We start from the raw sequence: 14,187 nt of genomic DNA, 5'->3' as shown, positions 1-14,187 counted from the left end.
AAACACACCCCTTGCAAACAGCCGCCCGACGAGGGGAACTGCGGAAACGTTGGCAGCCCACGCGACAGGCCCAGGGGTTTGGGGACTCGCTCCGACCAACTGAAGTATCCTCTCCTCCACACCAGTAAAACACCACCACACCAGCAGGGGCTTGTCACCATTCTTCCTCCAAAGCTCTGTCCGACGGCTCACTAGGCAGAAGACACAAAGTTAAGGGAAGCCTGATTAAGTTCGTTTCACTGCCTTAAACCAGCAAACCCCAGGCATGTGGATGCAGGAAAACGAGCTGAAGCAGGCAGGGAATGAGGAGCCGCCCTCAGCAGAGCAGGACACGGCACCGTGTGCCCAAACACAGGTGACAGCTGCCAGCCAAGGCTGACACAGCCACCCTGACTGACGGGCCTAAGGCGGCACTTGAACCACCGCGCTCAGCCCCACACCCCAGACGGGGGGTCAGCGGTGCCGACAGGATTAAGTCCTGACTGACTCCCGACAACAGACGCTGACGCTGACTGGCGCCAGCCAGCTGAGTCCGGGCAGGTGATGCTGGCCGACTGATGCTGGCCGACTCACTCTGGCCAACTGACGCACGGCTTGGGTCCTCCTTCTGCCCTTGCACCTGGGCATCACCCCTGATGGAGCTGGGCGGGCAGAGGGGTCCCTGGCGCTGCCACTCATACCTGTCGGGCAGAGCTCGGGAAGCTGGAGAGGCCCCTGACTAGTAGAGGCGCTACTTAGCGACACGGAGCCGCTGCTTAACAGCAGCTGAAACATCAGTGTGCCCTCAGCACTATGCCAGCGACGCTGAAGGGCATTAACTCTATCCCAGCTACAACCAGCACAGCTCTGAAGTTTTTAACCACCTCTCCCGTGGAGAAGAGTGTGGATGAAATGCCCAGCTCCCCGTTGGCTGCAGACCACAGGAAGGCACCAGAGATGGCTCTATAATTTTGTGTGAGGGAAAGGGCTGCGGACAAACCAAACGCGTTTGATATCTAATACTGTAATCACCTGCGCAGTTAGGCTCTCTTCTCAAACTCCTCCTTCCACCTGTCAAGAGGATTTAACTACATACGTAAAAAGGGAAAAAAGCTTCCTGCCTTTTTTCCCTTTAAGTGAGACAAGTCCTTTCCTATTCAGGCTCTGCTTAAGTCTTAAATAGAACTGGTGACAAAGTAATTCCCTGATCTCCTCTTTCTGCTTTCAGAAGATCAGATGTGATGTTTTGAAGTAACAACCATGGGAGCTGCACTTACATCCGTCACAGGAACTGCTTCCACAGCAGGCACTAACAGCGGCATCGGACATTGTATCTTCACAAATGAGACACAACAACTCATCTGGACTAGGATCACCAGAGCAGGATGAGGAGGACGAAGAGGGCGATGGCTCCTCTGGCAAAAAGGGAGGCTTTTCCTTCTTTCCCCGCACAGAAGCTTCCCTGGAGGGGGAGAGGGCCTGGTGGGAGAGAAAAGTTTAAAGATGGGTCAAAGAAAACTCTTCCAAGCTTTGGATTTTATCAAAGGAAGAGAACAGGTGGAATTCTTCTCAGTCCACATTCGCCTTCTAAAACATAGGCCTTCAGATTAAACTACTCTTCTAGAGCCACACCACCAGAAGAGGGAGGGGGGAACAATTTTCCTGCTGCAGAACTCTCCCTTTCCTTTGATCAAGCAAGAAATTAGCTCAGACCAGAAAAATAACTTTTTGACAGCGAGAAATCAGGTGAAATGAATCCCACCTCTCCTTTGCCAGACGGCAAACGTACATTGCAGGCGCAGCACCAAGTTAGTCTCCGATCAAGTTAGTCTCTGAGTGATTACATTTTAGAAAGGGAAGGAGCCTGTGTTACAGCTTCTCCAGAAGGAGATCCATGGCAGCAAAACAGAAGTGCTACCAAGTGCAGTTTAAAACAGCCGCTCCTCTCAGCACACAGGAGTGTTTTCTTAATTTACAGCAACAGGAAAAGTTCTGTCTCTTCCACACACAGGAGTTCATAGAAGTCAGAGGGGGAGGACATCTCAGTCCAGCGGCAATTTCTTACGTTTTGCAAGGAGCCTTTGCAACATCAAACAGAACCAAAACGACCTCTCAAAGAGAACAACTCCGCTACAAACACCACCAAAATGCTTTGCAGAAATACACGTTCTTAGCACAGCACAGGTTTAACCAGCTTCCAGGGGCATGAACACGGGGACCACCCTACTGCGACGTTAGACAGTATCACAGATTTTAAGATTAAGACGCAGTGACAGTGCTTCCTCCCCCGTAACTGCAGGCGCTGGCCAGTTCGGTTGCATTGCCACTCACACTTGTGCGTGTGGTTTCTCTTGTTCACTGCTCGGTCAGTCCAATTCATTCCATACTTACGCAGGAAGAGCTGGCATCGCATATTTCCCACTGCTTGTCAGCACGGCACCCTTTGGGTTGGGATCTTTCACCTCCACCATGGAACTCCACGGAATTCCTGTGCTCTTTCTATCTCTGGGAACAGGCTCAGAAGTTTTGTCCTGCTAAGAAAAGAGGTGCAGACTTATCTCGTCTGAAGAACCACGTTTAAAATGACATTTCCATGAGTATTTGAAGCAGCAAAAGCCTCTCATCCTCTCATTTTACCCAGCATAAGTGTTGCTCAACTAAAATACTCCTTTGCCTCAGTGAATAGAGCCGGGATGTTCCAAAGGCTTGGGCAGGGTTTTGAACTCACTCGACATTCTTTGGCTTAACTTCAGGTTCCCTAAGGGCAAAACACCCCTCAGCTCACCATGCACTCAGAGAAGGGGCACAAACCCGCTCCTCCTCCAAAGCGCAGTGCAGTGAGAGCTTAATTCCCTGCTCTGGATCCGTCCCTGGGGAAACTCCTATTCGCCACCTGGGTACGAAGGTTGGATTCATGCCTCACGCACACACCTTCAGTGAGTAACGTTCAAGGGCATGAATACTCAGCCAGAGGCTTGGGCAATTAAAACACGCAACTATTCAATAGGTGGGGTCAGCAGCAACAGCTTGGTTTTATACGAAATACTAAAAACTGTGAACCGTCATTAAAGGACTTGAAAACTGAAAAAATTTCCAGCAATATTGAAATACATAAAAATATGCAAGCAAGCTCTCAGAGGGCAATTGATGGACTTATTTAACGTCTATGACCTGGAAAAAAGAGCGTTTCACGTTTATAACTCCAGGTGTCCCTTGAATCCTGAAGGGCTTTGCAACACTGCCTTAGAACCTCTCGATTTCAGTTTTACTGAAATAAACTCAGCAGTGTTTCTTGAGAGCTCAGGCTCAAGTGCAGCTTTACCACAAGGAAAAAGGGTAACTGTCCTCTTTCTCCTTTTCCAGCCTATTGAATTATATCATGCCCCCAGCCCCAGGTAAGCTTACGCTAGGAAAACATTATCAGAGAGACACGTGACTCACTGCTTATCGTCTCCTCAGTTGTTCAAAAGCGCAGAATCAAATCTCACAGTCGGCACGGAGGGACGGACCGCGCGGAGGGACGGACCGCATGGAGGGACGGACCGCGCGGAGGGACGGACCGCGCGGAGGGACGGACCGCGCGGAGGGACGGACCGCGCGGAGGGACGGACCGTGTGGAAGGAGGGACCGCGCGGAGGGACGGACCCCGTGGAAGGACGGACCGCGCGGAGGGACGGACCCCGTGGAGGGACGGACCCCGTGGAGGGACGGACCCCGTGGAAGGACGGACCCCGTGGAAGGACGGACCCCGTGGAAGGACGGACCGCACGGAGGGAGGGACCCCGTGGAAGGACGGACCGCGCGGAGGGACGGACCGCCCCAGACCCGCGACGGTAGGTATTACAACAGTCTGGTGTCGCTCTCGTTTTGTCTCTCCCCCCTTTCTCCCTTTTTTCTCTCTTTCTCTGCTTTTCTCTCGCGTCTCCATCGCTGGCCAAATGAAGGGACTTGGCACTTTGATTCCGTTTTGAGTCTTAGTTCTGTTCCCGAGAATGTAGAAGGAACGTGGCCACGGCAACACGTTGGAGTCAGTCAGAAGTTAAGCCCAGCCGCCCCCAACCTCCCAGAATTCCCTGAGGTCGGTTGGAAAGCAAGGGGGTTTAACCTCTGCCAAATTGTTCAGCCCGACAGTGGATCGTGACAGACTGGTAGGAGTGTTACCGAAAAACGCGGTAAAATCAGAAACAACTCTTTAACAGCAATTTAGTATTAAAGAGCAGGCATTCTTTATTCACAGCGCCGGATGCACGCGGGATTGCTGCTCCTAACGTGCGTACCTTACGCACCTTTCTCGTACAATTTATAGATCAAAAATTCACATATTCATAGATATTCATTATTGTCCTTTCTACCGATTGGTACAAACTTGCTCGTTCCATATGTAAATTACTGCGCAGACTCAGTTATCCTCTTTGTTGTTCTCTTTTGAGTAGGTGGTATTACTTGGGTCGGTGGTGGTCCGTGAGTCGGTGGTCGCGATCTCCCCCTGTCGGAATTACCTTTTACCTACTTGGCTCTTAATCTTGGCAGTCCTGGCCAGTTTTCTCAGTCCGCTACACGAAACCACATTTTGTCATCCTTTTCTGACAGAAGCACATTGTCTATTGTTTCGTTCACATTAATGATTACCGAGGGACTAAAACGCAGATCAAAGAATGCACTGATTGGTATACTCCATGTCCCCAGACTTAACGTCCAGTTGGATAAGGCTGTACAAGGAGTATAGCAACATCTATGGTTGGTTAATTCGATCGCTCTGGTTACAGGAGCAGCAACAAAGAGGCGGCTTTAGCAGTTTTTCTCCAGCAGGTATGCCCTGCTGCAAGGTCTGGCCTATCTGCCCAAGGACTGGACTAGAAGCAAATAAAGAGGAAGCCGTCAGCTGCTTCCGTTTGCAAGAAATACCAAGTCAACAATTGCTAAGTTCTTCCTGTTCATATCTCAGGGTCCTTTAGAGAGCTTGACATCTCCGTGTGATTCCCGCGAGGCTTCGGCTACCACGCGGGCTGTGCCCCACAGCCTCGCAGTTAAATTCCCCTTCCTGCGCTGCAGCTGCTTCGTGCAGTGGCCATAAGCTGCTCTGTTCCTCCTGCGTTTTGCTGGCGAGACGGCTGTACGAGGGCGATGCTGGCGGCACACACCGGCTACGGGGCTGCTCCAGTCCTCCTCTACACCCTTCCCTGTTCCCTCTTGCTCCTTCTAGCAAGAGGTTGTAAAAGTAGCAAGTCACTTGAGCAACTCTTCTCTAGCATGCAAGTCCTGTCAAACCAGTAACATGATACACCTTAAAGTCTCTGTTCCTTTATGGATTATAGAGCTGAGACAGAACACCAGCAACACCACCATCACCACCCCCAGCCACGGCAGAAAAGATGACATTTCTTTACAGCCAGCCACCAGATGAGCCGGTAACAGGAGTGTGTGCCACTGGGTCGCTGAGGCCAGCAGGGACTGGGGTCCATTTCTGAGCAACGCTGTCCTGTATAGAACCGAACCGGTTCCTGCTTTTCAAAAGCTTTCAATATTAGACATGAATGAACTGGTCAGTAAGATACCTAAAACAGAGGTTTTCAAAAAAGAGGATTTCAAAAACATTATTTTAGCAAATGGATTCATGAGCAGAGGGACCACAGAGACCTTTCACGCTTCTACAAAAGCAGGTCTTATATAAAAATCACAAGCAAAACAAGCTGAAATTAAAATGGAAAAAAAAAAGAAATAAGAGAAAGAAAATGGATTGGGGGGCAGTGAAGACAAAGTATTGTCTAATCCTTTTGTTATTTAGCTGTATAATTATTGATTGTGCTGACAGGTCGCTGACAGGTTTTGGGGGGTGTGCCTGGGTCTGCTGGTTGCTGCCAATTTTGGGGGAAACTTGAGGATTTGGGGGTGTTGCTGTGTCAGGTGCATGCTGCTAGGTCTGGTGGGAGCAGCCAGGTGTGGGGTGCGTCTGGATTTAGGGTTTGTTCCTGGACTGGGGCAATGCTACCAGGTCTAAGGGTTATTTTGGGTTTGGCGGCTGCCGCTGGGTTGACGGCAGCCTCTGTTCCAGTGGACACAAACCCTGTCCCTGCAGCAGCGCCAGCAGTGCGTCTCGTAAGGCGCTGGGCACTGCTGTGGTCACGCTGCGCTCTCTGGCTGGTTGTTTCAGCAGGTCGGCTGCACGGCTGGCCTCCCTTGAGAGGCGCTGGGGTGCCACCCTCAGGTGGATTTCACTTGCTGTGTTTGAGGTGAAACTGTGTCCCTCATGTTCAGAGTGCTTTCAGATAGCTTAGGAGAGCTCCAAAGGACACGGCTGTCTACGTGAGTGGTTTCTCCAGAGTGGGGGGCTGGGTGTTGCACAGCGTTTCTAAGCCGGGGGTGAGTATGGGTCAAAGAGTCCAGCGGCCTCTGGCCTCCTCCTGGCTTGCAGAAGCAGCAAGCTCCTTGGAGCTGTATTGCGCTTCTGTCCAATATACTGTTTGAAAGGAAGGTTCTGGGGCATGATGGAACTCGGGGAGCCACAGGGAAGAGGAGGTGGCACAGCGCACTGTCCTAGCCCTTCTGGCTTTCAATCCCCGTGGGCATTTGTGACCCTCAGGTTACCCCCCTCCCCCTGGGAACATCTGCTCCTTCTCTGAGTGGCAGCCTAGACTCGCTGAGTAGGCAAGCGTGGCGTGCTACCTAGGTGCAGCTTCTTGTCTGCTCCTTGCGCTCGTCTTCCTTTGACTGCGTAGCTGAAATAAACCCGTGCTTCACCGACTGAAGTTAAGTCTTCCCACAGTGTGTGAGGCGCTCTGGTTTCTCCACCCCCGTGTTTCTCTTGGGCCTGAAGTAGGAACCTGAGGAGCAGGGAAGGCTCCTGGGACAGTTCACTTTCCGGGCAGTGCTGAATCGCAGTCAGGCCTTGCAGCTGAAGGTACGGGGACAGAGAGGGAGGAGAACTGTAGGAGAGGAGGAGAAATGCGCTTGGCTGGGGAGAAGCTTCCCTGCCAAAGGGCTATAGGCAGCCCTGTCCTTGAGCATGTGCCACGCTGGCCTTTCTTCTGCTTTAACTTCCGAACAGCGTGTGCCTGGAGAGCTGTTCTTTTTCTCTTTCCTTTTGGGTTTAAGCTTCAGTGCCTACAACCACCGCAGCTGAAGCTAAAACCACCTTGAGTGTCTGGACTGCAAGTGGCTACAAGTGGCCACATCCCGTAGTACGCACTACTCCTGGCCTGCTGGTGAAAGACTCGAAATCCTGGCCTTTCTGAGGCCTCTGTTGCTGCTGGTAGCGAGCAGTGACAGGGAGGCCATTCTGCTTCAGTGCCTTTCTAGAGAAGGCAACGAGACATTATACTAACAGCACTGGGTCTTGTGACTGTGGAAGCAGGCTAGAAGACCTTGCCAAACTGTTTGCTGAAGCTTCTGGGAGCTGCTTCTTCCTTTACTCTTCTTGCAGCCAAATGAGGTAGAACAGGATCACACTGTCTTGACCACGAGAGGTGCAAAGACCTCGCAGGGCAGCCGGAAGGAAGGTGTTGACCGAGGCCGTCACCGTGGCACTGCTCTGTCGGTAGTCAAATGCTAGAGAGGAAAAGGCAGCTCCGAAGAGGGAGGGACGGTTCTGGGCCGGTGGGTTATGGGTAGCCGTAGTCGTTGGCTATGTCCATGCTGGCCTCCTTCTGCACACAAACGTGCAGCTGCCCGGTGACACCTGCAGGGCTGCCCGCTCCCGCTCCTCCTGGGCCAGCGCCTTCACACGCTCCCGCTGGGGCCGCTGCTTGCGTGTGATGGGCACCGACTGCTCCTGCTCCTCCAGCGGGGTGGGCGCAGCCGTGAGCCCCCCCAGGGCCCGAAGGACAGCGGGGAGTCGTTGGGAGGTTGTGGCGGCATGTGCAGCTGCTGCGGCAGCCCCTCCCGTGGGGTTTGGCCTCTGTGGGCGACAAGCACAGCCCGCTCGGCTGCTGGGGTTTGGCGGCAGACCTGGTGCGTGCCTTGCTGCTCGATGGTGCCGCCGGTGCCGTGTCCTTCTTGCCGTCAGCGGGGGCTTGAGGCATCCAGTGCTGCGCTGGGTCTTAGGGCTGCCATCAAGGAATTGGGTTCCGGGTTGGGTGATTGGGGCATCAGCCCCACCACCTTCACTGTGTGCCCCTGCAGGTGGAAACTGTGGCTGGAGTTGAGCAAGGGCACCCTCAGGACGATGCGGAGCGTCCTCAGCGCCGGGTGGGGATGCTGCTCCTGGGGACTCTGGTTCCAGGCTGCGGTGGGGATGCCGGCAGCGGCGTAGGGTCAAGGCGGTGGGATCAGAGGTGGCACCCAGTGGGCCTAGGACTGGCCCCATCAGGGCGGGCAGAGGGGACTCCCGTGTCTCACTGGAGCGGTGAGCGCGTCTGCCCTGCCTTGCCCCTGCACCCACTGCTCCGCGGCTTCCTCCCGGGCCGGGGCCTCCTGGGGCCTCCCTGGGGTGCTGCAGGGGCGTGCGGCCCAGTGCTGCCGGGAGCTGCGGGGCCCGGCTGGGCCCTGACACTGCTATGCTGGCACCTGGCAATGCTGTGTGTTCCCTGGAACGTACTGCAGCCCCCGGGCAGCGGGGGGCCGTAGCTTCCAGCATGGGTCTGTGGGACTGGAGCAGTTGAGGGTCACAAGGCTGGGGTGGGGCGTGGGGTGGGAGTCCCAGAGCAGCAGTTCAAGGCCTCCGTGCTGTGGTGTCTGGGTGGGCCGCTGCATTAAACCTTTCTTCTCCGCCCCATGAAGAGCCTTTGCCTTCTGGCTTCCTCTTGGGTCCTACGTCGCTTGGCAGGCACGTTGGTGGTATTGGATGCTCTGCGCTTGCTGCTTCCCACCCGCAGCCCGCTGCCACCTGCACTGCCCTGTCGCCGTCCAGCTTTCCCTTGGCCTGCTTGCCGCCCGCTTCTCCCCATTGGGGCCCCTCTTGGCAGGACACAACGCCCGGCGGCAGCAGCAGGTGGGTCAGACCCATCCGAGGCTGCCTCCGCAGCGCCGTCTCTGCCAGCTTGTGCAGACGGAACAGCCCATAAGTTGAATACCGGCGATCCTTTGGCCTCCTTGCAAAATGCACCCCAGTGACAACAGGGAGCTTTACATCAACAGCAACGTGTCACAGGACAGGAACACAGAGGAGTGAGCATCACAAGGTATCCTTTTCTTTATACATTGTTTTTTCCCCACAGAGGTGGGCAAAAATGACCCAACCCCTGAGCCCCAAGGTTTCCTCCTCTCCCATATCAAGCATTTGCTCTGTGGCTTTGTGCCTTAAAAGAGGGGCTTGTACCCTGAAAGTGAAGGTTTGGAACTGAAAACTGAGGCTTTGAGGGTGAAAAGAGGGTTTTGAGCCCTGGAAGTGAGGATTTGGGTGTTAAGAATGAGGCTTTGAGCTTTAAAACAAGGGTTTGGACCCTGAAAGTGAGGTTTGCAGTCCTAACTATAAGGCTTTGAGACTAAAAGAGGGGTTTGGGTGCTATAAAGAGAGTCTTTGGGACCTTAAAATGAGGCTTTGAGCATTAAAAGAAGGGTTTGAATAATCAAAGGGAGGGTTTGGAATTTAAAAATGAGATTTAGTCCATGAAAATGAGGAGTTTGGACCCTAACAGTGAGACTTTGGGACCTCTGAATGAGGCTTTGTGCCTTAAAAGTGGGGTTTGCACCTTGAAAGTGAAGGTTTGGAACATAAAACTGAGAGCTAAAAGAGGGATTTGAACCCTGAAAGTGCAGCTTTGGCTGCTAAAAATAAGGCTTTGAGCTTAAAAAGCGGGATTTGGACCCTGAAAGTGAGGTTTGCGGTCCTAACTATAAGGCTTTGCTGTTACAGGTGAAGTCTTTGGTGCTTTAAAGGGGGGGTTTGGGACCTAAAATGAGGGTTTGTCCCTTAAAAGTAGGGGGTTTGACCCTAAAAGTGAAGGTTTGGAATTTAAAAATGAGGCTTTGAACCTTAAGGGAGGGGTTTGTACCCTGAAAGTGAAGGTTTGGAACCTAAAACTGAGGCTTTTAGCCTTAAAAGAGGGGTTTGAACCCTGAAACTCACAGTTTGGAGCAAAAAATGTGAGTGTTTGGGACCTAAAAAGGAGGCAATGAGTATTAAAATAGGGGTTTGGACACTGAACGTGAGTCTTTGGGTGTTACAAATGAGGCTTTGACTGTTAAATGAGGGCTTTGGTTCCTAGAAGTGAGGGTTTCGGTGTTAACAATGAGGCTTTGAGCCATAATAAAGGGGTTTGGACCCTGAAAGGGAGGGTTTGGGACGTAAAAATGATGCTTTGAGCCTTAAACGACAGATTTAGACCCTAAACGTGAGGCTTTGCAACATACAAATGAGGCTTTGACAGTAAAAAAGACAGGTTTGGACCCTGACAGTGAGGGTTTGGAACTGAAAACTGAGGCTTTGAGAGTTAAAAGAGGGATTTGAACCCTGAAAGTGAGGATTTGAGTGTTAAGAATGAGGCTTTGAGCCTTAAAACAGGGGTTTGGACTCTGAAACTCACGGTTTGGAACGAAAAAATGACTGTTTGAGCATTAGAAGACCAGATTCGATGCTAGAAGTGAGGGTTTGGGACCTAAAAATGAGGGTTTGTCCCTTAAAAGTAGGTGTTTGGACCCTAAAACTGAAGATCTGGAATTTAAAACTGAGGCTTTGTTCCTTAACAGAGGGGTTTGGACCCTGAAAGTGAGGGTTTCGTACCTGAAGATGAGGCTTTTAGCCTTAAACGAGGGATTTGGACTCTAAAACGTGAGGCTTTGGAAAGAAAAAATGATGGTTTGTGCCTTAAAGGACCAGAGTTGATGCTAAAAGTGAGGGTTTGGGACCGAAAGAGGAGGCACTGAGCATTAAAAGAGGGGTTTCGATGATGAAAGTGTGGCTTTGGGTGTTAAAACTGAGGCTTTGAGTGTAAAAATGGGGCTTTGGACCCTGAAAGTGAGGGTTTGGCTCTTACAAATGAGGCTTTGAGCTTTAAAACAGGGGTTTGAACCCTAAAAGTGAGGTTTGCGGTCCTAACTATAAAGCTTTGAGGTTAAAAGAGGGGTCTGGGTGCTATAAAGTGAGTGTTTGGGACCTGAAAATGAGGCTTTGAGCATTAAAAGAAGGGTTTGGACAATGAAAGGGAGAGTTTGGTATTTAAAAATGAGGGTTACTCCATGAAATGGAGGGGTTTGGATCCCCAAAGTGAGGGTTTGGGACCTAAAATGAGGCTTTGAGCCTAAAAGACAGGATTGGACCCTAACAGTGAAGGTTTGGGACCCCTGAATGAGCCTTGTGTTTTAAAAGTGGGGTTTGGACCCTGAAAGTGAAGGTTTGGAACTGAAAACTGAGGCTTTGAGAGTCAAGAGAGTGATTTGAGCCCTGAGAGTGAGGGTTTGGCTGTTAAAAATGATGGTTTGTCCCTAAAAAGGAGGGGTTTGGACCCTGAAAGTGAGGTTTTGGGTGTTAAAAATGAGGCTTTGAGCCTTAAAAGAGGGGTTGCGACCTTGAAAGTGAGGGTTTGGGACTGAAAGCTGAGGCTTTGAGTGTTGAAAGACAGGCTTGGGACATAAAACCCTCCCTTTTAGCATCGAATCCAGCATATTAATGCTCAAACCTTCATTTTTTAGTTCCAAACCGTGCATTTTAGAGTCCAAAGCCCTTGTTTAAGGCTCAAAGCCTCATTTTTATGTGCCACACCCTCATTTTCAGGGTCCAAACCCCTCTAGTAAGGAATAAAGCCTCATTTTTAGGTGCCAAACCCTCACTTTTCAGGTCCAAACCTGTCTTTTTTAGGGTCAAACGCTCATTCTTAGGTCCCAAGCCCTCACTTTTAGGGTTCAAACCCCAGTTTTAAAGCTCAAAGCCTCAGTTTTACCACCCAAAGCCTCACTTGCAGGGTCCAAACCCCTGTTTTAAAGCTCACAGCCTCAGTTTTACCACCCAAGGCCTCATTTTTAGGGTCAAAACCCCTCTTTTAATGCTCAGTGCCTACTTTTAAAGCCCCAAACCCTCACTTTTAGCATCCAAACCCTCACTTTCAGGTGCCAAAACCTCACTTTAATGATCAAAACCCTCCTTTCACCTGCAAAGCCTCAGTTTTAGGTCCCAAACCCACACTTTTAGGGTCCAAACCTGTCTTTTAGGTTCAAAGCCTCAGCTTTAGGTCTCACAGCCTCACCTTCAGGGTCCAAACCCCTCTTTTAATGCTCAGTACCTCCTTTTTAGGCCCCAAACCGTGCCCTTTTAGCATCAAATCCAGTCTCTTAATGCTCAAACCATCATTTTCTCATTACAAACCATGCGTTTTAGAGTCCAAAGCCCTTGTTTAAGCTCAAAGCCTCATTTTTAACAGCCAAACCCTCACTTTCACAGTCCAAACCTGTCTTTTAAGTTCAAAGCCTCAGTTTTAGGTCCCAAACCCTCACTTTCAGGTGCCAAACCCCTCTTCTAATGCTGAAATCCTTATTTTAAGTCCCAAACCCTCATTTTTGGTGTTCCAAACCCCTTGTTTAAGGCTAAAAGCTTCCCCTTTTAGGTGCCAAACCCTCACTTTCAGGGTCCAAACCGCTCTATTAAAGAATAAAACCTCATTTTTAGGTGCCAAAGACTCACTTTAAAGCACCCAAACCCCTTTTTTAACAGGAAAGCATCATTTTTAACACCCAAACCCTCACGTTCAGCTTCTAAACCCCTCTTCCTCTTCCTCCCCAGCACGCTGGGCACGCGACGTCCTGAAAGCGCGGCGCGGTGTGGGCCAGCTGCAGGGGCCCTGCTTTTATAGGTCCCGAGCAACAGCGAGGTGGCTCTTGGCAGCAGGAGCCCATTGTGGTGTTGATTGTGCCTGTGGGCGACGCGTGTGGCCAAATATGGGGGGTTTGGGCGCGGGGGGGCGGTGGCCTCAGAGATGGCCAGATGTGGGAGAAGGAGGAGGGTGGTGGGGCTGAGGGCTGAGTAATACCCATGTGTCGTACGGTAGAGCATTTGACCAAGTGCTGTATTTGGAAAGACAGTATTTCAGTCAATGCTTGCTTAGCAATTGGTGGTCTCAGAGGTTCCACACAATCCTGCTGGAGTTTCTGTAGGTCTCAAAGTAGTTTGCTGACTCTGTAGGAATTTGTGATCCTAAACGCCTTGCCCACGTGCATGCCATGTCCGCCGGGTTGTTTTGCTGTTGGCTGCACTTGGTGAAGGAAGGGAGGCATATTTCACCCATCAGTCCCTGAGGAGGTGAGAGGAGGAGCTGGCAGGAGCTGACGTGGTTTGAGAGAAGAGTGTGACTCAGTAAGAAGTTCTCATGGCTACTCCCGAGGGATGGGCTTTCACTCTAGCGGTGTGTGCCTATAGATAATGCCTCGCAAGAGAGCTTTGGCTGCTGGAAGGCCGTGACTCCTCTAACTTCATCAGTTCTGTGATCAAGTCATGGAACAAAGCGCTTTGCATGCCTATGTATGGCATTATTTCAGATCTCCCTTTGTAGCTAAATATGTAGGTTTGTGAAGAAACCGGGATGGTGCAGGGAATTCTGCAAAACACATTTAGAACCAATATTGTGAGGGAAATGCTCAGTTTTGAAAATGTGCAAAGCTTTTACGGCCAAACTTACCCGTTACGGTTTGACACTCAGTTCTCTTGCTTGTCAGCTGTAGTTTCTCTTTGCCATCAGATTAAGTGCCTGGGAGAGATACAGTACAATATGCAGGTTCTAGTAGACATAGACATTCTTTCCTACTGAGGTGTAATGTCTGCTTTTCTCTCAGAATGACCCTTCTCTCTCCTGTGATTTTTTCCGCAGCGTTTGGCATCCTGTGTTGAAAAGCACAGTTTGGATCTGGCGGGCGGAGCCTTTCCCTTGCGAGGGCAGGGCAGCAAGGCCAAACTACTCAGCTGTCAGGCTATAGAAACCTTTCCCAACCGCGCAGCCAGAGAAGGCAGCGTTGATGAAGGTTTGTTCCTGATGTCCCTGTTTGGTTTTTCTAAACTAATTGGTTTTGGCATCCAAGCAATGAATGCTGTTCCATACCCACAGCCTGAAAGTCTTAAGTCTCTGTATAAACTAACTTCTTGGGCTTATTTCAAAGGAAAAACTGGGTGCTGAAATTCTGTGGGACTTGTTAAAATAAACCCTATTTTTCCCTTCAATGCTTGCTGACATGCTGTAGCGATGTATGGTGGGGTCACCTCTATAACGCCTGTCAGTCATTTTATTCCTCCAGCTCTCGTCTTTGAACAGTAAGATCATCCCCTCCATTGCTTAGGAGCGTTCCCTCAAC

The 14,187-nt window shown here is 51.0% G+C and overlaps 2 long non-coding RNA genes across 5 annotated transcripts in view; one reads left to right on the top strand and one right to left on the bottom strand.

The window, feature by feature from the left end:
• Positions 1 to 14,187, top strand: part of LOC142051435 (uncharacterized) — a 175,215-nt gene that overhangs the window by 126,864 nt on the left and 34,164 nt on the right. Inside the window, exons 3-4 of one of the 3 annotated variants that reach the window (XR_012658469.1) lie at positions 8,963 to 9,095; positions 13,710 to 13,860. This is a non-coding gene — a long non-coding RNA (uncharacterized LOC142051435). Of the gene's footprint in view, positions 1 to 8,962; positions 9,096 to 12,628; positions 12,781 to 13,709; positions 13,861 to 14,187 lie in introns of those variants that run through there. The other 2 variants (XR_012658470.1, XR_012658468.1) reach the window with 2 other exon arrangements.
• Positions 1 to 14,187, bottom strand: part of LOC142051434 (uncharacterized) — a 140,546-nt gene that overhangs the window by 97,588 nt on the left and 28,771 nt on the right. The window lies entirely within an intron of this gene.

Source organism: Phalacrocorax aristotelis, unplaced genomic scaffold (assembly GCF_949628215.1).
Source record: "Phalacrocorax aristotelis unplaced genomic scaffold, bGulAri2.1 scaffold_34, whole genome shotgun sequence".
NCBI lineage: Eukaryota > Metazoa > Chordata > Aves > Suliformes > Phalacrocoracidae > Phalacrocorax > Phalacrocorax aristotelis.
The sequence above is the reverse complement of the archived record's forward strand: the minus strand, read 5'-3'. Positions and strand labels throughout refer to the sequence as shown.